General features: G+C 44.1%; 1 long non-coding RNA gene across 1 annotated transcript; it reads left to right on the top strand.

Moving 5' to 3' along the window:
• Positions 1-904: 904 nt before the first annotated feature.
• On the top strand, positions 905-3,977 carry LOC142471781 (uncharacterized). The gene is made up of 3 exons (XR_012789545.1): positions 905-1,058; positions 3,580-3,650; positions 3,802-3,977. It is a non-coding gene; the product is annotated as an uncharacterized LOC142471781 (long non-coding RNA).
• Positions 3,978-24,862: the final 20,885 nt, after the last annotated feature.

Below are 24,862 nucleotides of genomic sequence, written 5' to 3'. Positions count from 1 at the left end.
TTTTTTGTTTTTTTAATTCAGCAGGTGTACTGTGAGATGGACCATAAGCTATACAGATAACAGATCCAAATCATAAAAAACTTGAATTTCTCAGGTTTTGAAGTTCGCTTGATACAGTCTCCAGTATGATGACTTTCAAGTCACCCTAAAAAATGCTGCGTTTAAAGAATGCATTAGTTATTTGCCTTTGAAAATTCATACATCAAAGGTGCTTAAAGTCTACTAGCGTTTGCAATATTTATGGCTGCTATCTATTCCACAGCAAAGCATGTTTTTGATTTTAATTGTGATAATATTTTTCAAATTGGTAATCATGCATTTATTACAACAATTGAATATCATTGATACTATTGCTAAAGAATCATACTTATATCAACTAACAACACGGATTTTAGTATTACATCTGCATATTTTATTATGTTTGTCCATCGAGATGTTAACAAGAAATTTATATTTTTTAGTTAATGTCTATGCAGTTAAATGAGAAGAGCATTATCTGAAAAGGGTCAACATCTTGATTTTCCCACAGTTTAAAACCGCTGCATTAGCATTCACCATTCCATTTAATCTCAACCTTCAGCCCACTGTCTCTGTAAATAATAAAAAAAAGGTGTTAGAATGTTTGCCATTTTGAGCCTGCATCCTTTTAAAACACACCTACTTCAATAAGTACTACAAAGAAGTCATAGTATAAAAATGTACATGGTCACTAAACAAACAGCTTGTGTAAAAGGGGTCAAACTGACACCGTTTCAATAAGCAAGGATTGAAAGGTACTGTAATAGACTTTGCAAGCGCTGAGCTGCTGCACATGGAACCTGCAGAGGTACCGCCAGTGCGGGGTTCTATGGCAGTTTGCAGCAGAAAAGTGGCTGTTGGAATTTGAATGTGGAGATTGTCAGTTGATGGGAAAGCTCAGCAGAGAGAGAGCAGCAGCAAAGAGGAGAATAATAACAGTATACTGTACAAATAAAAGTTGGATGATGAAGATTAAAAAGGCTAAACAACTAAAACTATCAAGCATGAACAATGAGAGACAAAGAGCCCTGTGCACAGAGGTAGAATTAAAGTATATGAACCGAGGCAGAGGATAGAAACAGCAGGATTGTCATCAATGCACAGAACTGATAATGGACACTGAGATAGCGTATTAAGATGGGAGTAATACGTTGATAGGGTTAAGTTATAAGTTTAAGTTGTTCTGAATTTAATAGAAGTTTACTTATTAAAATAAAATTTATAGATTTGTTTTGTTAATATTTAAAATTAAACTTTCATTAAAAAGTAAAAAATGTATATATTTATTGGGGGTACAGAACCAGCCACCTGATCAGACCATATTACGACATGCCCCCCCCCCCCCCCCAGCCTCCTCATAAGTAAATAGTGTTCATTTGTGGCTTAAAAAGCATTCAATATATCTGAAATGCTTGTAAGTTCATTCAATTTTGGTATTTTTCTGCTAGTTGTAAAATGAACAACTAAATGTGTGAAGAACCATTGTAATTTTTTAATAAATATATCCTATGTTTTATAATAAATGTTTAAATACAATCAGTGGGCTAAGGTTCTTTTTTGCTTGGATCAACTCATACAGTATTTGCTTCAGGAAGCTATTGTGATGAAACATTGTAAGTACTCTTTGTGTATAGGAGTGATAACTGACTGAACGCATTATCAATATCTTACTTATATCCATGGTGCTATTCTTTATTATTGCAGTGAATGCTTTGGCTCAGTATTAGAAAGTTGCAGGAGAGTTTACACTTTAGTAATCTAATATTTTTATAGGACCCCTCACATCTGCAATATATTTCAGTAGGACGATTGGAATGTAAAACTAAGGTGATACGGTTAGGACAGAGCTGGGAAACTGGTAAAACCAAGGTCAATATAAGAATTATATTTTAGTTTGACGTGACAATGAGGAGGCAGAAACTAATTATTCAGTAATAGGACAAACTAGTTTGATAGGCAGAGAAGAAAAAGAAACTGTAGTGAACTATTGAAATTATAATATTCATAAGGATGTGTTTTCCAAATACACGATGAGAATCCTATAGTAATGAATATTTTGATTGCGTTCAGATATTTCTTTGTAAACAGTTTTTCCATCCTGCGGTTTCCCTGCTTATGAGGAAGAATAAATTATATACTGAGGCATTAATTATTTATTGTCGAGCCTTTAGAAATATTACATTGTACTGACTCCTAACTCCTTCCACAAACTCCTACTTAACTGGGTCTGTCAGCATCAAGATAAAAAAAAGAGTTAACTACAGTAAGAGTCAATATTCTTTATAATTGGTTAGGTTTCCAGACCACAGTCTGAGTTAATTTTGCCTCTTGTTTCGCATTTTGTATTTTGTAAAGACATTTGTGCTTATTTCACCAGCCAAATAAAATTGGATAATTTTGACGATATTTTACCCGGTAGACTGTTATCAGAGTAAATAGAATAAAGGGTAAAGAGAGAGTTTAGCAAAGTCGTGCACAAATCCATTTAAAATTTTGGTTTCTGGCCTGTTTCAGTTATTTCCTTACTTAATAGAAAATTAAGAGGGCTTGTGTAGTTTTTCAGTTTTTTTCTTTAAACAAGCTGCCGAAGGTGCCTTTTTGGATTATATGGAATATGGTCCTAACCCGTAAGTGTTTGCCTGGAAGCACTAATGTTAAAAAATGTTAGCATATAGTAATCTTTCATTTTCTAAATGTGCATACTTGCTTAATGTTCAGTAATTCATCTGCAAAAAGGTACAGTTTAGTGTAACTTCATATAAAGTATTACTATTGTTTGTTGATTTATAAAGTGCATGAGAATGGCATGTAATGTTACCTAAACTACTATTTTTACAATACACGCCTCCTAAAATACTACCCAAAAATGTGAATGAAAAACATAAGTGAAGCACCTACAGTAGCTGAATATTTTAGTTTAAGTGTATCCTAGGATTGTAAACTAAATCATTAAGGATTTTGAATCTAATGGCTCTGAAGAGTACACTTGGAAAGGTATATTGTATTTAAAATTGGATTCATGCCAATGAAAATGATACAACCAAATACAGTATATGCCTGAAGAAAGGTAGATTTCAGGAATAAAAAAAGCTTAGCTGTACCTGGTTAAATAACAGAGCATGCATTCATTTGAATATGTTCTTCCATCTGTGCCACAAACTGGATTAAAATTTCTTGTGCATCCTGGCATTTTACTATACATAGAACATTTTGGCTGGGGTAAAACATATTTAAAATACTGAAGTTATTGAAAGATTTTACAAAATTCAGACATTCGTAAAAGATGGAAAATAATAATACACATTTCTCTCTTACTTACAGTACATAAATTCCATGGTACTACTGGAAATTAAACAAAAAAAGCATATATTTCTTATTTACTATTTATAAAAAAACATAGTTTAGTACCATGGCCATTATAATCTGTTAATTTAATTTAACATGGCAAACACACCCCAGGGACTGTTCTAGAGTGCCGTCACCTCCCCCTTTACTGATTGGTCTGTCTCGAGCGAACCCTCAAGCTCCAATTGGTGTCACAGAGAAAATCTTTCTTGATAGGCACCCAGACTTCCATGTTTCTGGATGGAGATCGGGCATCTATGTGATGGGCAGATCGTGGAGACATTCAGGTAAGATAGTTCTGGCAGCACCTAGTAAGATATGAGTGCCCCGTAATCCAAATAAATTGGGTAAATTGTAACCGTATTTAGCATCTGTGTTGCTCCCTGTTGGCTTCTACTGAATTAAAACATTTTTATTTAACCCTCTTGTTCTGTCTAGTGTTTGCGATCCCGATGTAAATCGTTTCGTCTCCTGTGACAAAAGTAAATAATCCATACTTAAATTTAGCCTTTACTCATAATAAACATCTATGATGTCAAAAAAGCTGAACAGAGAAAGCTTGTATTCTCTTCCCTTCCACTGGGGCAACAATCCATTCATACCAGATACTGGATCCTAATGCAGAGGGGTAAGTGATGCATTTTCAATAGTGCATTAGACACCTTGCATCTCACGTCATATGTGATACCGATCAATGTTTTTAGCATAAAATTGTACTGTACAGGTAAAATACCTAAATAGAATCAACTAACAAAGCCACCACTAGATTAATATGTTACTCTATTTACTTCTAGCATGGCGATACTAATAAGCATTTGAGCATTTAGTCTGAGCTTAAAAGTACAAATGAAAAATAGAGTAATATGTACAGTATACACTATATTACAATATTCCTGTGTAGCCCATGTTCTCCCCCCCCCCCCCCGGTCGCAGATTGGACCTCTAGGGTATAGTGAGGGCTGGATACATGTACTATGGTGGTGCATACCTGCTTGGAACAGGAGGGCCTGGGTCTCCTGCGTTGGTGTGGGGGATGACAGGACCAGGCTACTGGGGTATATGCCTTCATCTTTAGTGGTGGTGGTGCAGCGCCTCCATTCTCTGGCGAAACCTAGGGGATAGGTTGGAATCCTCCCAGAGAAAGCCCTGATCCCAGGGCGAGAGATTCCAATCTCACACACACAGTCTTTTGTATAAAAGCAGCAATGTCTTTAGTGTCCTTTTACCAATGGTACAGCACACAGCAGCAGCAGCAGTTCCTGTACAGCAGTGCTTCCAAATGTACAGGTATATTCCTCCACTCCTCTCCTCCAGGCTGTACCCTAGCAGGATGGCTGTTTGGGGCTTCAGTACCCCTACCTCAACCCAAGGGTAGGCCCTCTGGGTGAGGTTAGATCTCCCCCCTCACCCCACCAGCAGGGTGAGGGGCATTAGTCCACCGCACTGAGTGCTATCAGCTCTACTCAGTATGGCTGAGTGTCTTCTCTCCTGTTTCCTTGATCTCCCAGACAATGCTCTCTCTGTTCCAGCACTCTCCACTCTCACAACTCCACCAGACTCCACTCTCCAACAGACTGACCAGAATGACACAGAATGACCCAGACACACACAGGAGCAGCCCACTAAATAGATACAGCCCTGCCCCTTATGATGTCAGCAGGACCTCCCCTTTGTCTCAGGCCTGCCACAGAGTCAGGGGCCTACCTCTATCACTCAAGGCAGGGCTTGGTGGGGGGAAAACCCATGATTACTACTGGCGCCTGCCCTTACCAAGGCTTACTCCAGTAGGACAAGGATAGGTAGCCCACTATTTCTTACAGGGGATACACTCTCCCTCTGGTGGAATCAAATGGTCCCCACTTGGACCTAACTTTAGCAGCACCGACCTGCGGAGTACAAACCTGGGAAACAAACACGTTGCAATGTATATTATTTCTTGAGCCAACCACCAGGTGGCGAAACAGTAACAGTCACTCCCAACGGGGAGAAACACTAATGATAATGTTTTAGGTCAGGCTTTCGTACCTTCCTCCCATTATGGTCAGTTATGGTAATATAGTAGGGCTGTACCGACCCAGACTCTGGCCGGTATATCATGCTGTGCATGTATATGCACCGCCCCACACTCCAGGCCTGGACCACCTCACTGATACGGTCTTCATTGTGGTAACCCGCCTTACCAAACCTTGTCCTCAAATATTCTTATACGGCCGCTCTGAGCCAACTATCTCTGTTCTCCTCTATTTCCCTCATTATGGGTTCAGGCAAATAAGGGTATTCGTACCCATGGGAGTGCCTTCACCTAAACACTATGGCTCTGTCTGCTCTGCTTAATTTGGGCAGTTTCTTAGGACCCGCCCTGCTTGGCAGTACCCAAAACTCCTATTCTACAGGAGCAATGCCATCGTACAATATACTAGGCCCCTTAGGCATGATCATCCCTTGCTATATCTCCTGAAATCGGTGATCCAACTCATCCACCACCTCTTCGGGAGTATAGACACCTACCACCCACTAATGATCAACTATGTTGTTCCTGATCAACAGGAACCTGGTGCGGTCCATACCTCTGTGGTACCCAGTGTACAGGGGTGCCCACCACTTGTCTCGGTGCTCGTATTCTGACATGGGGCTAGAAGTACCTGTCTCTGACTCAGCTTGTGATGAGACACCGGACATACCCACCTCCGTAGAGCGCGAGCAGCTGCGTCTACCTTTGGCATTTATGTAGTTGGTGGGATTCATTTTGGATACCACCTTGCTTACCGGCCCTGCCTCCGCTGTAGTATGGGACCCTCAGGTCCTCCCTCTAGAAACAGGAGAAAAAGGTACATGTTTAGGCATACGTATCACAGTATCATATGGTACCTCCCCATCAGATCCCTCGTCACTTAGTTCCAAATCCCAAGTCCTATCCCCACTAGGTCCCGGTGTCATGACTCGTGACAGGGCAGGGGCAGTGGCCGGGGTAATGGCGCTAGGGACTGGGGCTGGGGTAATGTCCGTCTCAATGTCCAGTAAGCGGGTAATCCCATGACTAGTGGGCAATTTCTTGCTTGCTCTCTCCGCTGAGCCCCGTGATCCTCTGGAAGGACCTTGGCTATGCAGGATGGCCATGGCAGCGGCCAAAGCTGCTCTCCGCGGGGAGAACAGCGCTCCCGGGCCTCTTTTCCAGTCGGACCCGGAAGTGATGTCATCGTTGCCGCCCGCGGAATGCCCATCTGCTCTGTGGTCACGCACTGGAAGTGCGTCGAGGACCGGAAGGGGCGGTGGAGGATCATCGGGTCCGCGGACGGGTAAGTAGGCCGCACGCCTCTCCTTCTCATCCTCTGCAGGGTCCGTCTTCGCCTGGTGGGAGTAAGGGGGTAGTGGAGTCTCCTTACCTCTCTGCTGCAGGCTGATGTACTCGGGTCCCTCTGGATCCATCTCCGCCGCCTCTGCACTGGGAGTCACCACGGCCGTGGGACTTCTACGGGCCTCAGGCTGCACCAGCGCTCGCCATCGGGAGGTGTCCGGACTCGTCTTCTCCCTCTCTCTGGTAAGTGGACTGCCATCTTTCTTACAGCTGGGGTGGTTTGCCGGTAGGCGCATCGCCACCGATGAGACGCCATCCTCTACCTCTGAAGATGACTTGGTCGGATCGTCCACTAGGGAGTCACCAGGGTCTTTTGCGGCCCTGCCAGTGGTTAGTGGTATGAAATGGGCCCGCTCCGGTACCTCCACTGCGGTCGCGCTTTTCTCCGCCGGATCTCCGCTCGGCTCTGTAGTGGGCTGGGCCTTGGTTCCCACCTCGGCAGGGGTGCAGGGAACTAGGGCAGCCTCGTCAGTCGTCTCCGCCACCTCCGTTAGTGTTCCCAGAGAGGCACCCCGAGGGGTCTTGATCATTGGCCATGGCTCGGTAGGCCACAGGTAGAACGTATTACATTGGGGGCATCGTGCCTTCATGCTTGGGGCTGGTCCGGGTGTCCTGCAATGTGTGCACAGGCACCAGAGTTACTCTCGGCCGTCGAGTTCCACTACCAGGAAGCCTCCTGGGAACTGGAACGTGGTCATGCTTAGCTAGGACATTATTGGCTCAGGGGTGGAACAGTGTTTCAGCTCCTCTCTCTGTGGATGTCAGACAAAAGTGAAGTTCCTCGCTCTCACTTCCTGTCCCTCCCTTCGCTGGGGAGGACGCTCCTGATTGGCTCTCCTTGTGCCCCCTCCCTCTGGTGGAAACAAGAGGAGGGGCACTCCTTCTCTCAGTGTGACGTGGCCTTGTCTGTTGGCCAGTCACAGCGCAGGTGGGTAAGCTTTCGGATTTCGCGCCGCTCCGCTCCTTTTGCAGGGGATCTGGGTTTGGAGCCAAAACCCTGCGCATCTCCCTCCACATTTCTCTCACAGTCTCTTTGCACGATTCACGTGCGCGCTCCAGGATTGGCAGGAGTCGCCATTTTAGTTCGGCTGCTAACTGCTTGGACTCTTTCTTGCTCTGCGGAGCACATGTATGGACGGCCGCCATCTTTGATGAGCCCTCCAAATGTATATCACCACTATTCTCAGTGTCTAGTGCAAAACTCGTTCCTAGACACTGACTATACTCCAACTGCTCACTGAACTCTCTCTGCATGCTTTCTCTCTTTGCTTTACCCACTGATATGATCTGGCATACCCCAGGCTAGGCAGAACTCTCTCTCTGTGCACCATACTCGCTGACGGTTCCTGCAAGTACTCTGTGGTGTGTTTTATGTGGGTGCTGGCTAGTGTACCGGGCATCTCCCTAAGTACGGGCGTCTCCTACTTTTGGCCACTCATAGTACAGGACCTGGGCCATGGTCCCTGGACAAGTTAACAGGCTAACCCCCTCAGTTGCCTCACACTATCTGCCTCAAGGGACTAGAACAGCAATAGCTCCACACCCATCTTACAACACCCTCTTAGGGCACCCAGGGCGTACTGTGTGGGAATCCACGCTCCCCTGACTACCCCTGGTATTACATGCCCTACTCTCTCCAGTACTTGCACGGAAGGTGCACTTCACTCTTCCCGCTCTGCCTTGCTGAAAGCCTGTCCTGTTCTGTATCGCAGCTCGCCTCCAAATGTAGCCCATGTTCCCCCCCCCCCCCCGGTCGCAGATTGGACCTCTAGGGTGTAGTGAGGGCTGGATACATGTACTATGGTGGTGCATACCTGCTTGGAACAGGAGAGCCTGAGTCTCCCGCGTTGGTATGGGGGATGACAGGACCAGGCTTCTGGGGTATATGCCTTCATCTTTAGTGGTGGTGGTGCAGTACCTCCATTCTCTGACGAAACCTAGGGGATAGGTTGGAATCTTCCCAGAGAAAGCCCTGATCCCAGGGCGAGAGATTCCAATCTCACACACACAGTCTTTTGTATAAAAGCAGCAATGTCTTTATTGTCCTTTTACCAATGGTACAGCACACAGCAGCAGCAGCAGTTCCTGTACAGCAGTGCTTCCAAATGAACAGGTATATTCCTCCACTCCTCTCCTCCAGGCTGTACCCTAGCAGGATGGGCTGTTTGGGGCTTCAGTACCCCTACCCCCACCCAAGGATAGGCCCTCTGGGTGAGGTTAGATCTCCCCCCTCACCCCACCAACAGGGTGAGGGGCATTGGTCCACCGCACTTAGTGCTATCAGCTCTACTCAGTATGGCTGAGTGTCTTCTCTCCTATTTCCTTGAACTCCCAGACCATGCTCTCTCTGTTCCAGCACTCTCCACTCTCACAACTCCACCAGACTCCACTCTCCAACAGACTGACCAGAATGACACAGAATGACCCAGACACACACAGGAGCAGCCCACTAAATACTGTAGATACAGCCCTGCCCCTTATGATGTCAGCAGGACCTCCCCTTTGTCTCAGGCCTGCCACAGAGTCAGGGGCCTACCTCTATCACTCAAGGCAGGGCTTGGTGGGGGGAAAACCCATGATTACTACTGGCGCCTGCCCTTACCAGGGCTTACTCCAGTAGGAGAAGGATAGGTAGCCCACTATTTCTTACAGGGGCTACACCTGTTTAGTTGTTTTTTTGTAGCTGTTCTATCACTGATACTGTAGATAAATACCAGCAAGCAATCTGGGCACTTTAAAAAATCAATTTGAATGAATTCAGTAAAAAAAAACTGCCATACTACCTATGTTTTGGTCCTAGAATCAGACTTGATCAATTTACTTATAAAATGTTTTACCAGAGAGTAATACATTGAGAGTTACCTCTCGTTTTCAAGTATGTCCTGGGCACAGAGCTATGATAACAATACATGGTTACATTAAACGAACAGAGTTATATAGTCAATTCACAGCTATTTCATGGATAGTTTGAGTTGTAAAATTGGGTGCAGGGGATAAAAGGGCTGGTGAGTTTAAGATTGAAATAGAGCAGCATCATTAAATATCAGCGAACGGCAGCAAATGACTCACACCCTTTAGCTGCACCAAAGGCTGCTCGCCTTTGGGGCAACGCAGATATAGACTTAAGGTGTTCAAATTTAATGCAGCTCTGGTTCCAGATTCCTTTGTCCTCTTGAAGGTCTGATTCAAGGATAGAAACATCAGTAGTATGGCTGTTTTTTACTGAATTCATTAACATAGATTTTTAAAGCGCCCAGATTGCTAACTAATATTTACATGTGTATCCATGTTGAGTTGTGAGAGATTTTCGACTATTGTGCTGGAGGCACTCTTTTCTTTTAATTGATTTTCACTTTTTTATGTTTTTTATTTTGTGTAGCAGATCTTACTCCATTGTGGTGGCTCTATCACTAAAAGAGATTTACAACAATTGCAGTGAAGCTTAACCCAAAATTGATTCTACTTATACAACTGAGGTCTAGTTAAATAGTATGATCTAGCATACTAAGAAACAAGTGTATAGTGTTACTTTGTATGCAGTGAATGTGATCCTTCTAATATCCAACAGATAGCTAATGGAACCAAACTACTTTGAGTCTGAGTCCATGGTCACTCAGCCCGTGCGGAGGCGCGCTGAGGCTGAGGGAAAGTGGGTGCTTTCCTTGGCCTTGGTTAGCGCGCCGTCAGGGGGCGTGTTGGGGGGCAGGCCAGTGACGTCACGGAGCTGGTTCGCCCTCATTGGTGAACAGCTCACGTGACCGGCCCTGCGCTTCCGTGAGCACTTGAATCTAAAATTTTCTTAAGACCCACGCTTCCGCACGCTTGCGGAAGCGTGCGCAAGCCCCTGCTAAAGCCGCTCTCATTGCGGCTGCAGGGGCTCACTGGTAAGCATGAGCATGCCTCAGTACGTGTCAGCGCCTAAGCTCTGACCATGCCCGAGGCCTAAATTCTATCAGAAAAAAAGTCCATAGCAAATAAAAATACCAAATACCACTTGTGAGCATATTTACATGTTTTCGCATTATCTCTAAGCATATAATGTTTCCACTGAAGCCAGGGATTCTGGGTAATGACATGCAAATGAGCACTCACGTTGTGTTACTTTTTGGTTCTTGTTTATAGCAAACCTTGATAAAGTGCTCTTGTAGCGCAAAACGTGTAGGTGGTGCACATTTTGTTGTCGTTTATGTCCAGGAGATTTAAAAAAAAAAAAATTGTATTGGGGCCCCCTTGTGATGTTTGTCTTTGGATAGTGCTCCGTTTTTTACCCTTTACTCTACAAAACTAAGGATACCTAGATTTGGAATTCCTATATATATATGCTACTCTGGTTGAGATTGGTAAATTATGGATTTTTGTAGCTTGTTAAGTATCTTAATCTAGAAGAGAAAACAAGCTGCTCAAAGATTTCTTTACTCAGATTTTCTTTTTGTGAAATATGAAAATAAAAAATATTTATACTTACAGGCTTTACACCTTCAATTTCAGGAACAGACCATGTTACTAGAAAGGAAATTGGAGACTAAATTTGGCAAAAAGACAATGGGTTGTATGTTTTGACCTTTTCTATTATTTAAATGCTATTACACAGTAAAAAGACAATCTTACATCAAGCAAGCTGCTACGCTTCATCTTCCTCTTCTGTCTATATTTTAGCTCTGTTAAGCACCACTCATAGCGTACTCGTATAACCCATTAAAAAAACATGCTGTTGTCATAGATGATATTAAGTGCTAGTGTTTTTGTTTTGTGTTGCACAAACAATAAACCCAAGTTAACTCTTTTTGGGTTAATAACATAAGATGCACTATCTCAAGGAAACTGCCACTGAAGTTACTGTAATGGGGCCTTGTCACTAAATCAGTGCATTGCCGAATGACTTTGCATTGATTTATCTTGCACTAAAACATGTTGGTAAAAATGGTATTCACTAAAAAAAAATCCAAGTTTTTTAAAATTCGATTAACAAAAATGCACTATCGAATTACTTGCTTTTTTTCTAAGTATCATCGCGCTATAATCCTAGTGATCGGCAACTGATTGAAACTGCAGCCTGGAAGAGCTGCATGGCGATGGTGTGTCTCCATGCCGGCTCTTATAAGCAACCGTACAGTACCAATAGTAAAACTTAAAACTTGTGTGTGGGAGCAACGGTTTCTCCTTAGCTGAACTGCATTGATTTCAGCCTCGGGGACCCCCTACTTCCCGAGATACAGACCCCGGAATAGGGTGCCAGTACCCCCGCAATGTTAAAATCCTCTGCGTCACGTGACCGGGTGATTTAAATCCTGTTATCTCCCGTGCGTTTAAATCTCCCGCGTCATGTGACACGGGAGAATTTGAACATTGCGGGGATGCCGGCTTTGATGGTGAAGGGTTACCCAGGCTCACTAATAAAGGTTCAGCCCACTTGAGTACCCCTGATCCGTGTGTTGAGGCCCTAGAATGTCAGCTCTTGAACCCAGTTGTTAGAAATTCATTACTGTGACTGTGCAAATTTTGCGACATTAAAGATTTTTCTGTGATTTGCGTTTCTCGGGGTGTGCTGGGAACAGGAGATTTCTAGGCTGTAAGTTTCAAGGTGGGTTTGCCAGAGAAAGTCTTCACAGAATGTGTCTGTGTATCGGGGTTCCAGAGTTACTGTATAGGATTTCCCAAAAGTTTGATCCGGGAATCGAGTGGGATTCTTGGATTCAGCTAAGCACATTACTCTAGGCAAACTCTGACCCTGAAAACGTTCTTGCGACTCGCTGCCAGGATTCCTGCTGCAGAATAATCCAGACAAAGTAAACAGGGCATGAAGGGGTAAATGTATACCTACACAATATAGGGTGTTCCCTAGTATAAGGAGGGGTGCCCAGATACATACCCAGGTACCGTGAACCTGGTATAGGGGTTCAGGGGATGCTCCAGCTATATAATAAAGCTGAGAGCGTTTATTGTGTGTAAAACGTTTAAAAGTTATGTCTAGAGTGTGCCAAGTATGAGGCTAGTGAGTGTAGTTAATATATACCCTTACTTCATACCTGACACCAGAACAGGGAGTTACACATTATATTTTAATTAAAGAGTTATATTTAATAGGTATATGTACTGATAACCTGTGAATGAACTGTGGGATTTCCAAGTCATGGATTCCGAGAGACCAGATGGCTACCAAGCTTGGTGCCTATGGGTCTGTTCGGAGTCCGGACTTGAAAGCCTCAGGGATGCCAAGGTGTTAGAACAGGAGGTGTACTGCAGTCATGCTTGAGTACTCATATCCTGGGCTAACACAGGGCTATCCGGCCACCATTTGCCAATGCCCAGACACTGTGGAGCCTGGACAGAGGTGCCAGGTTGACGCATGCCCCTTTGCAGTATGAGAAAAGGTGCCCACCCGGCTTGGCAATACCAGCAAATCTGTGATTGGCTGGAAGGAGAATTCCCACACTCTGATAGGCTGTAGAGGTTTGTGAATGGGACACTGAAACCAATAAGGAGCCTTGCAGCCAATCAGGTGTGCAGATTCCAAGCGCCAAACCAACAGTGGCAAATTCAAAGATGCTCTTTGCTGACTGGACGCAAGCCGGCTTCAAAGATTTTGAGTGAGAAAATGTTCTAAGTCCCGCTTGTAGCGGTCGTGGCTGGCATTTCATGCCGAAATCAGTTCCAGGATTCTGTGAGTACCTCTCAGTCATTGGAAAGAGCTCCTACAGAGGTCATTTTTGTGAATTTTGTTTAAAGGACAAGTTGTGTTGCATTGTGTGTATGTCTTTTCCTGAAATAAATTACAATTTATTTTACCTCCTTGCTTTGCTCAAACATATGATTCGGGTATAAAAAGGTGTTGATTAACCTGGTCTCCTGTGATACCGGCACCCAATACAAGGGCCTGGATCTTGGGAATCAGGAGGTCCCCGAGGCTGAAATCAATGTGGTTCAGCTCAGGAGACCCCCTGCTCATGTACACTATAAGTATAAATACAATTATAGCAGCTTCATTACCAATGAAGGGGTAGAGGCACAGTAGCTTATTTATTGGGGGCAGAGGGGGTAGTGAAGGGGGTACTTGGCCCAGGACGGGTGGTAACATCTACCGGAAAGGTTGCAGGAGGAGTTAACCCCTTATATTACCATAGTGGCAGTAACCGATACGGTAATGAAGGGGTTATCCCCCCCCCCCCGTGACCCACCCGGTAGGTCTAACCACCCTCCCTGGGCTACGTACCCCCTTATCCAAATCCATCCACCCCCAATACACATTAAAATACCTACTACCTACCAATACGCAACCCCCAACAACCCCCTCCCCCCCTACACATACAGTACAAAAATAGGCAAAATTACTATTATCCAGATATGGATGAGAGTGCATTTGCCCCTTAAAAATAAAACATTACCCTGCCAGCAAAAAGTAAATAAAACTTGCACTTACCCCTGCCAGGATGAAGGCTGTCCTCATTCTCATCACTGTCCTTGCCCTCCGTTTACAGCAATATACCAATAAAAATACAATCTAATGGCCCCAAACCCATTAATCACCATAGCGGTTTGTAGCCACTATAGTAATTAAGGGGTTAACCCCCTTCCCCTTCTACCCACCCAGGAGGCCTAACCGCCCTCCCCAGGACAACTTCCCCCACCCTCCACCCCCGCTGCCCATTGATTGAAAAGAAAAAAAACACTTTACATAAAAAAATATAGAACAAATGCAAAGAACACTGTGCCAATAAATGGGTAGTGGGGGTAAAGTGTGGGTGTTATTGCCCTGGGGAAGGTGGTTAAGCCCACCTGTCAGTGGCAGGGAGGGTGGGTTAACCCCTTAATTACTATAGCGGCTACTAACCACTAAGGTGATGAAGGGGTTAGGGGCCATTAGATTGTATTTTTATTGCACTGTTGCTGCCAACGAAGGACATGGACAGTGATGAGAATGACGACAGCCTTCATCCTGGCATGGATAAGTGCAAGTTTTATTTACTTTATGCTGTTTTTTTTTTGTTTTTTTTTTTTGTTTTTTTTAAATGGGCAAACGCACTATTATCCATACCTGGATAATAGCATTTTTTTCCCATTACTGAACTATATGTTTTGGATTTGGGGGTTGTATTTTTTTTAATGTATTTCACTTTATGTTTTTTTGAATGCGTAAAAGCGCTATTTCTATTGTTGGTACAGGGGGTGGGTGTTGGTGGTAGTTGCCCCGGGTGGGTGTTTAGTCCTTACAGGAGGGCAGCACAAAGTAATAAAGAGGTTAACTTCTACTGCCACCCACCCTGGGGCAACTACAAGCTTCACCCATCCACTGTACCAACAACTATGCCTGATTTTGAACCCTTTAATTAACTTAGCTGTTAGCTTCTACGGTAATGAAACTGGCTGCAATTTTGTTGTCCTGCATAAGGTTGATACCGTAGGCCAATGGGGACCACTGGACACCCGCAGGGACAATCCGGAGGCCCACCGAACACCTTAAGGCCCCCAGACATCGGCAGGGATCCCCGGAGACCCCCAGACACTCCTGGGTGCCCAACAGGTCTCCGGGAGTCCCCACCGACCTCTGGTAACAATCCTGTGCAAAATGTCTTTGTTAAAATGCTTTGCTGCATCTTGCAATATGTTTTGCGCCAGCCTGTAGCTGGTGAAAAAATATTACAATATTTTAAAGTTCAATAAGCTTATCACTGTTTAGTGAATAGCTATTACTTGCAAAAGTGATTTTGGCTTTTTTTGCCTTGTCGGTCGACTTTTTTTGCCTCTGGTCGTTAATAAGCAATAATAGCGTGATACTGCACTGTTATCACTGTTTAGTGAATAGCAGAGCAGGCAGTATAACGCAATAAGGTCATTTATCGACCATTGAACCACTTTTTAGTGAATAGGCCCCAATGTCTGTTTTTTGTTGCAATAGTGCCCAGATTTGCACTATCATGGTTTAATAAATAACCCCCAATGATGCAACAGTTTTAATTTAATAGACAAATTGTGGGGGGCCAATTACACCCAGAGATAATATTTTCACATAAATGCCTGAATAATTTAATAATCTAATCGTTTAACAATAACTAAATTTAGCATAAGTTGAACGTGATAGACATATGTCTTTTTCAACTTCATATACTATGTATCTATATAATAAGAATTGACTTTTGCTCAGCTGACTATAATCATTTGAGTATAAACACAACAAGGAATTGGATGTGTAAGAGGACAAACCATGGGAATGTTTCAATTATCTCCTTAAGTTTGTAGTCAGAAAATCATTTTAAAAGTCCGATTTGCTTTCCAAAGCTGCTAAATACCCATTTAACAATGCACTATAATTTATAATGTATATTCCAATGAAATAATTAAATAAACATCACTTAAAGCCAATTAGTGTTCCAATTAAAAAATTTCAGGAAACATTTATATTAAACTATACTCCAACATGTTTTTTGTACATAAGTAGATGGTGAATATTTATTTATTCACATACCCCTACTTCAAAGGTTTCATTTTTGTTCCGGCAGATATACGAGAGTCCATAATTACCACAGCTACTAAATCTGATCTAAAGTGGGGTAAAATAGATGTTATATATCCCCTGGTGTTGTGTAGCATATATTTGCTGTATTTATATTTTAAATGATAGCATGTGTTTGTGAATGGCAAGTATTAGCATAACAAACTGTAGCACTTTTCGCAAAACTAGAGGTGTTCAGTTATCCACTTAAAAAAGGAACCTAACACAATAAGAAATCTAATCAGCTTTAGGTCAAAATAACTTGGAGAATAACTTTTAATTTAACATTTTATATGACCAGTATGATGTTTACAGGTAATAAATGTTAAAGAACATACATCTGAAAATTAGGCATATTCTATTCTAGACACCTACAGTAGTAAACAAAACAGGAAAAGTCAAATCTTATCTGGTAAAATAAATTTTTTGATTATTACTGTACCTACATAAAATAAAACGCTATTATTGATTTCACAAACTAAATGTAGCAAAGTGAAATTAAAAAAGCTATAAAAATGTTGTGCTGTTTAATTATTATTTTCTTGGATTCTGTTTCCAGAAAACAAATCCTCAGTCTAATCAATATGTTATCTCCCCTCCTTTCCAATCAGAATATATATTATACTGGTTTGCCCTCCAACTTTTTACTTTGCTTCAATGTGGTTAGTACCTGTTGCGATCAGGTAGATAAACATAGTACAGGAAAGCTGCAGCTTCATGTCTTTCAATTGCTTTGTCGCTGTCTCAAGACATTTTGTACTCAGAACCTGTGTATTGCTGACAGCTACGTATTCTAGAACTGTTTGTGAGCTCAATAAAGCTTCTTCCCCTGCCCATTCCATTGGCCAAGACCCATGTCACAATAATAGAACACACCAGCAAGGGTATAGCCAGAACTTTTAAAGTGGTTGGTCATTCAGTGAAGGTAGTGTCCGCATACAGTATGTAAAAAAATATAAAAATACATGTACATTTGTTAAAAATACAAATATATATATATGATGTTCGGTACAAGTAAATCCATAATATCATTGTAATACAACTATCTTTATAGGCTAATTTATGTATTGTAAAGTACCCTAACACCAGTTTCTAAGCATGATGAGACAGTGAAACTAATTATCAAAACGATGTCAATACATAAAATAAAGCATAAAGCAATAACAAAAACTATTCTACAGGGACTATAAAAATAATTCTACAAACCAAAATGAAAAAGAAAAAATATCACTCTCTTTCAAGAGAATTTGTAGCAGCAAGAATGATTTAGATGAATACATGGCATGGGTGTGAAAGTTAATCACACATAATACAGTATAAAGGGGCTTTCTTATACAGTACCGACACACTTTATCCGAGTGTGGTCGGTACCGCAAGCCGGGAAATCTCCCGGCTTGCTAGTGGCCGCCCCTCGGCGTGCCGCGCGTCATAGACGCGCGGTCACACGTCATCGGGAGCGTGCGCCCCCTGCACGCGCGTCCAGGGGCTCCCCGAGGGAGCCCTGGTGTCCCGCGATCGCGGGACAGCGGCAGGGGGTTCCGGGGGACCCGGCGGACCCGGCAGCGGTAGGGAGAGCGCCCCGATCGGAGGGCGCTCTTCCGCTGCTTCGGCGCGCGCCCGTCACTCTCGGTCGCGCGCCAGGCTACTGCTGCGGCAGAGAACGGGCAAATGCTCGAATAAACTCTGCCGCAGCAGTACAGTACACAGCATTAACTAGTCATGTAATGGAAACAATAAGGTAATTTAAATCCTTTGCTGCCAGGGGTGTCTGCTCCAGATTGTAATTAATGGTTTCCTTGAGGACAATGGGGATCTTGATAACAGATGTGCAAACATTTTTCATCCATTAGCAAACTAATGTTACCCTTTTTGGTGCGGTTACAACATTTGCTTCAATCTAACAGTTCGCCTATTACCAAAAGTCAATATAGATGCATGTTCGATTTCAATTATTTTTGCTTTTGAAATTTCTTCTAAAAAGTAAAATAACTAAATGTTTCCAGTTTGGCCCGTTTCAGCTGTTTGCAAGTTTTTGTCAATGCTGCTGGATGTGTTTAGTGTCCACGCTGTGCTAACCAAATGCAGTAAATGGAATTTGATGCCAATTTCCAGTACAACTGAATGTATAAAAAAGGTTTACCTTTTATTAATATAAAATTATAATTTTTTTGTTAAGCGCCTACATATTCCACAGCGTGGTGGTATGGGGGTAGAGTGATTTGATAATAACATAAACAGAGACATACAAATGTAAATAAGGAAAAATATGCACAAACAGATTCAAAGAGCACCCAACTCATAAAAGCATACAATCTAGAGGGAACGAGGGACAATGTTGAAACAAAAGGTAAAGTGACTAATCATTGTAGGATGGAGTATAAATCAGATTGCAGTATGACCAGCCAGATAGCTGATCCTATTAAGGTTAGGGTTGGGATATTAAGGGGGTTTTACCAAGCATGGAGATCTAGATACAAAACTGGTCCAGATAGGGATGGAGGGATAGGAAGGGAAGTTTGATGTTAGAAGTATGCCAGATAGACATCCTTGAAAAGGCGAGTTTTCAGGGAGTTTTTAAATGTCTGAAATCTGGGGGAGAGTCTGATGATACATGGTAGAGAATTCAAAATAAAGAGGGCTGCATGGGAGACATTCTGTACATGGGAGTGAAAGGAGGTATGGCAGGAGCAAAGGCAGATGTTGTATATGTAGCCCTTTTTGTGAACCCCTGCACAAAGGAACTACTAATGCTGTGTTTTACCTGTGGCTCCAGGAGCTCTAAGCCTCCGCTGTTGGGGAGCCTGGGGTCTTACCCTCTCTTATCATGGTGCAGCGCCTCCACTTACCCAGGATCCCCATTGTAGAGAATCTACCCTGAGTAAGAAAACATAACAACTGTATTGTGCAACAAGCAACCTTTTACTATGATACTAACTAATAAGATAATGCAGAGTACACATAACATGCATAGGACCCTTACACTTTATAATCAAACATAACACACGGTGGCTCGGCCACACCTTTATAGGGCTAATGTCCTGTACACAGGTGGCTCTGCCACTCTCCCAAGGAGTATGTCCTGCAACTAGTATTTGTATTGAATAGTTTACTGGCACACTAGTGCCCCCAATTAGTTAGTGGGAGGCGGGATCAGCGCCTGGTGACCGGTGTAGGTGCACTTGATGACTAACAATACCTCCCGGTCACTGCGGTGACCACACCACTTCACAAAGGGTCCGTAGTGTCGCTCCAGCCTTGCGCCGACACTCTGCTCTGCTGTGTGGTCTGTTCTCCAGACCAAGATGGCGTCCGCAACTCTTGCAGCTGAACCAGCACTAATGGGATGCTTCCCTAAATGCTACGGCCGTCCCTACAAAAGCGGCACCCTACGATGACAGGGGTTATACTCCTGGGGGCTGGGGAATGTATCTGTCTTAAGCGGAAGGGTCACTGACCCTCCGCTCGCACACACGAGGTTCCGCCACCTTCCTCCTTCTCTCGCTCACTCGTGTCCGCCCACACGCTTCCTGTCTCTTCCCTATCCAGAGTCTCACACCCTATTGGTCCCCAGTCTCAGCTGACTCCTCCACAGTTCACAGTTCAGAGTTCAACCCCCAAAGTCCCGCCGGATTGGTTGCCGTTCGCGCGCTTTCCTCGCGCATGCGCAGCCTTGCTATTCACACAGTGACCTTACTGGCAAAAGAACAGTATAGCGCTTCCTGCATTAGTAACAGCGCGGAACCCACACATATATGTACACATCCTTACATTCTCCCCTCTCCAGAATCCAACGTCCCCGCTGGACTACCTACATATATGAACTTATTTACACAGCCCTTCTCCCTTAAATTAGGTTACACATTTCATTGAACAGTACCACCATAGATTGCATTCTATGCCGAGCCCACTGCTGAGCCTCATAATGGGGTGCCCCAAATTGATCGTACGCCATTCTCATGGGAGGCTGACTGGTTCTTTGACTTCGCCGAGGTTGGTCCTCCTCGGCTTCCTCCGCAGAGTATCCAGTCTCAACTGGTGTTTCCATCTCTACCCTTGAGGGGTTTTCAGCATTAGTAAAGTCTCTCTGGGGTGTGAAACATGGGCTTTGTGGATCTAATGACTGACTCATTGGAGTCAGATTGTCAAGCTTCGGGCCAAGAGGCTCTTTACCCGTGGCTCCTTCGGGAGATGCCCCCGCGGCCGGAAGGCCCCTTTGAGAGGTTCCTTCCATCGGATCCTCAGAGGTGGCGAGTTTTACAGTCTCTAGGCCATCCTCTGGGTTTCCAACTTCTCCATCTATTGGTGTAGCGGGTAGTTCCAACTCGTCGTTCCCTACTTGAGGTATGGGAAGCAGGTGATTCCTATGCCACACTTTTACGCGGCCTTCGGAGTCCTTGATCCGATACACGGGAAGGCCAGGCATCTGTGACTCCACCTCGTACACACCTTCCCGCCAACGGTCAGCCAATTTATGTTTCCCAGGAACACCTAAGTTGTGTAAGAGAACCGCATCCCCGGGGTGAATTTCCTTGTGACGCACTTTGTGATCATAGCGTCTTTTATTTCCCGCATTCAATTGCGCTGTCGCTCTTTCAGCCAATTTATAGGCCTGCTGCAGACTATCCCGTAACCGCTGTACGTATCGGAAGTGCGTTCTGTTGGATACCCCATCGGTAGATATCCGCAGTCGCACATCCACCGGTAATCGAGCTTCTCTTCCGAACATCAAAAAGTACGGGGTGTACCCGGTGGACTCATGCCGGGTACAATTATAAGCGTGTACCAATGTCGCCACGTGCTTACTCCACTCCGTCTTTTGTGAGCCTGTCAGGGTTCCTAACATATCTAATAAAGTGCGGTTGAACCGTTCGGGCAAAGCATCCCCTTCAGGGTGGTACGGGGTGGTACGTGACTTGGCAATGTTCAGTAGTGTTAGCAATTCCTTTATCAGTGTACTCTCAAAGTCCCTGCCCTGATCAGAGTGGAGGCGATTTGGTAATCCATAATGAATGAAATACTTTTCCCACAGGACTCAGGCCACCGTTACAGCCTTCTGATCTTTCGTAGGGAACGCCTGGGCGTACCTGGTGTAGTGGTCAGTAATCACCAGTACATTTCTAATGCCCCGGCTGTCGGGCTCAATACAGAGAAAATACATACACTCCAGATCCATGGGGCCCGAACTTTTCAAGTGCGCCATGGGAGCCGCCCTGGTGGGCAGTGTTTTCCTTTGTAAGCAGCGATTACACCTTCGACAATGCTGTTCCACTGACTCTCTCATCCTAGGCCAGTAGAATCTATCCTGTAGTAGCCCGAATGTCTTATCAATGCCCAGATGGCCATGGTCATCGTGAAGGGCCCGAAGGACCATATTCCTCAAGCGCTCCGGCAGGAACAGCTGACGCCGATCGGGATGGTTGTGATATGGGATCACCCGATATAACAAACAATTGTCCATTTCGAACTTTCCAAACTCATTCAACAGGAGTTTCACCAAGTTTTTGGGGGCTTGCTTAAGTATAGAGGGATTTTCTTGTTGTACCGCTTGACGGGCCAGCTCCACTATCGGGTCTTGAGTTTGGTAATGCACTAGATCCCTCCACGAGATGATGTTATCTTCCGTGATATTCATCCCTTCTCGACCCTGATAGGCCCGGGGAATGGCTCGCGAGTGGCATCCCAAAGAATCAGCAACCCGTAGTTCCGAGAATGCCACCTGATTATTGACTACCGCAGCCACAGAGCAGAGAGCACGGATTCCGGGACCCGGTATTTCCTCCCATACTTCCTCATCAGGGGTGGATTGAAGGCCGGGTCGACAGGACAGGGCGTCGGCCCCTATGTTGGTGGGTCCTGGTTTGTATTTAAGATTGAAACTGTAGTTGGCCAGGGCAGCTAACCAACGGTGTCCCGTGGCGTCCAATTTGGCGGACGTATTTATATAGGTCATGGGATTATTGTCCGTGCGTACTTCGAACTGTACCCCATACAGGTAGTCGTGCAGCTTGTCCACCACTGCCCATTTTAAGGCCAAAAATTCCAGTTTATGGACCGGATAGTTCTGCTCACTAGGTGTCAAGCTTCGGCTCGCATATGCCACTGGGCGGAGCCCCGTCTCATACTTCTGATGCAGGACAGCTCCCAGCCCACTAAGGCTGGCGTCAACATGTAGGACGTATTCACGTTCCGGATCTGCATAGGCCAAGACCGGGGCCTGGGTGAGGCTGGTCTTTAAGTTCAGGAATGCCTGTTCACATTCTGGGGTCCATTTCTCCCCAAAGGGTGTTTGCACCGTGACCCCTTTTTGTTCTGCCTCTCGGAGTGTTCCTCTAGAGTTCGCCCGAAAACTATAATGTCATCCAGGTACACTAAGCATTCTTGCGGGTTCAGGTCTCCGAGAGTCTTTTCCATCAATCTCTGGAATGTGGCCGGGGCCCCGCAGATCCCTTGCGGCATGCGGGTAAATTGATAAAATCCTAATGGGCAGATGAAGGCAGTCTTTTCTTGGTCTTCCTGGCCCATGGGTACTTGGTAGTACCCGGACCTAAGATCGAGAACACTGAACCATTTACTTCCCGTCAGAGGGTTCAAGAGATCCTCGATTCGGGGCAGTGTATACTGATCGGGGATGGTGCGGGTATTCAGGGTTCTGTAATCCACGCAGAGACGGACCGTCCCGTTCTTTTTTCGGACTACCACGATGGGTGATGCGTAAGGGCTACGAGATCCTTGCACGATGCCAGCCCCATCCATCTCGGCGAGTAATCTCCTCACCTCTTCGACGTCCCGGGGTGCGAGCCGGCGGGAGCGCTCTCGGAAGGGGGTAGCGTCGCTCATTCGGATGGTATGGTGGGCACTGCGACTGCACCCAACATCCATATCACTAGTGGAGAACACGCTCCTTCGGTCTTGTAGCTCGACTTGCAGTCTCTTCATCCATTCATCCGGGAGCGGAGAGTCTCCGAAGTCGAATTCCAACGAGTCAGAGGTAGGAGGAGGGTAATTGGGCCGTTTCGTCGAGGCCTTCTCTTCGGGAGTCACGGGGTATATTCTCCCAAGCAGCTGACGCCGATCAATATTCATGGGATAAGGGGAGATATTCCGCACGTACACCCAGGTGCGATCCGGAATCTTCCCGGGCCATTTCTTTACGGAGCAAACAAACAGTAGATGGCGCTCTAATATTATAAATAAATAAAGTGTATAAATGTGATATACAAAAATGCAATGTGATATTAAATAAAAATAAAACAAGTGCAAATATGGATACAATAATTCACTCAAACCCTTAGATGGACTGTTTCAGGGTCCAGGAAACAGTGTGAACAGGAAAAACCAGGGGAGCGATTGTACCTTAAAATAAAAACAAAATCTGCATAGTGTGATAATGTTACGCACAATAAAGTGGTTTCTAAGAAACTTAGAAATCTATATGGGAAGGCTATAAACATATAACCACCCAAGAATGGTATAAACACCAAGAGGAGTTAAGACCTTAAGCAGAGACAAACACAGGGATAAACAAAACACTTTTATCCATAAATGAATGAATTGGAGGCTTACAGAATCCAAAAGGATTAACAGCATAGGGAGTAGGTAATCATCCGATCATCCGGTCACTGCTACTGCTGTACTGCTGCACGCTACCCGACTGTGTCTCGAACAGCCGTCACGTCACTTCCGGAATCCCGGCCGGTTGGAGATGACGTCACAGGCTCAGTGTTCTCTCTCGCTCAGTCTCAGGGTCACACTCAACGCGTTTCGACGCACTAGAATGACGTCTTCATCAGGAGTGTTTGTGACCTGTTCTAAGGGTCTTTATATACCCACTCAAACATGTGTTAACCCCTCCTCCAAAAGGTTAATCATTTAAACATCCTAGCATCTGGGCAGCAATAATATCTATCCCATTTATCTAGGTACACATTAGGAACAAATTTTATACAATACATAAAATATCCATAACAGAAAGATTCTCTCTTTAGCTATTTAAGAGAAGAATCATATTAAAATTATACATACAATTTTATTATTCATAAAAATCAATAAAATATTATAGCATTAGAACTCACTATAACTAGTTCCTAACACTAAGGGACGACGATAGATGTATCTTAAAAGACATGAAACAAAAGAATGTTAAGGAATTAAAAGTTAAGGAAACAGGAATTTCATATCTCATACATCAAAAGAAACTATGCACATATACAGAGCAGATGTTATAAAATCTATAAAAGTTATTAAAACATTTTAATAAAAACATTTTAATAAAAACATTTTAATAAAAAAGAGGGGCTTTAATTGAAGGTTAAAATTGAATTATCTTATAAAAAGGCACCCAATTCAAAATCCACATTTAGGCCCTGAGGAACTAAAGTTTTCAACATAAAAATCCAAAAGCTTTCTCTTTTTTTAAGTGCTGTGCTTCTATCCCCACCTCTCCAATGGGGCAGTACATGCTCAAGGACAGTAAACCTCAGGCCTGATGCGTCGCCATTATGTTTTAAAATGAAGTGATGGGATAATAGATGGGTCGTTACCCCCCTTCTAATGTTACCCACATGTTCTAAAACACGTGTCCTTATGGGCCGTGTGGTTTGACCCACATATTGTAGCCCACAAGGACATTGTATCAGATATATAACATGATCAGATTT

Source organism: Ascaphus truei, chromosome 1 (genome assembly GCF_040206685.1).
Source record: "Ascaphus truei isolate aAscTru1 chromosome 1, aAscTru1.hap1, whole genome shotgun sequence".
Taxonomy (NCBI): Eukaryota; Metazoa; Chordata; class Amphibia; order Anura; family Ascaphidae; genus Ascaphus; species Ascaphus truei.
This window is presented reverse-complemented; position numbering and strand designations above follow the sequence as displayed.